We start from the raw sequence: 648 nt of genomic DNA, 5'->3' as shown, positions 1-648 counted from the left end.
CTTATAGGTCAGGATTATTGATGGTTACTAGAGGATATGATTTTGAGATTGATTCCTACCCTGATTCTTTTTTTACTCAAGTGAAAGGGAGTTGATGATTCCACTAGTCTCAGCCTCAGCTTCATTAAAAAGTCACAGGATGAAATGAGATAATGTCCCCAAGGTATCTTGTAAAAATCTAAACTACTGTAGAAAATTTTATTATTTTAAAATTATTCTGCTTTCTGGAAATTTTTGTCTCTTTGAGTTATCTCTCTCTCTCTCTCTCTCTCTCTCTCTCTCTCTCTCTCTCTCTCTCTCTCTCTCTCTCTCTCTCCTTTTGAAATTTAACCTTAGGTAAGAGGCTAGGACCCAAAAGAGGAAACAAGGCACTTATAATGTGGGGTGCCCACTGCTTTGTGTAGTAGGTTGATGTTCCCATCCCTCTACTAGGGCCCAGGCTAACTACTGGACACCTTTTAAACTTGAATACAAGTAACTTTCAAAAATAGGAATTCAAAAATGTTTCTTCTCTTTTGTTTATTTATTTATTTACATCTGAAATGTTACTCCCCACCCAAGCTCCCCCTCCCAAAGTTCTTTATGCCATCCCCCAACCCTTTGTCTCTGAGAAGCTGCCCTGCCCTCCTCACACCCCCATTCTGTCTT

The sequence above is a fragment of the Apodemus sylvaticus genome, chromosome 15, assembly GCF_947179515.1.
Source record: "Apodemus sylvaticus chromosome 15, mApoSyl1.1, whole genome shotgun sequence".
Classification (NCBI taxonomy): domain Eukaryota; kingdom Metazoa; phylum Chordata; class Mammalia; order Rodentia; family Muridae; genus Apodemus; species Apodemus sylvaticus.
Note: the sequence above shows the minus strand (reverse complement) of the source record.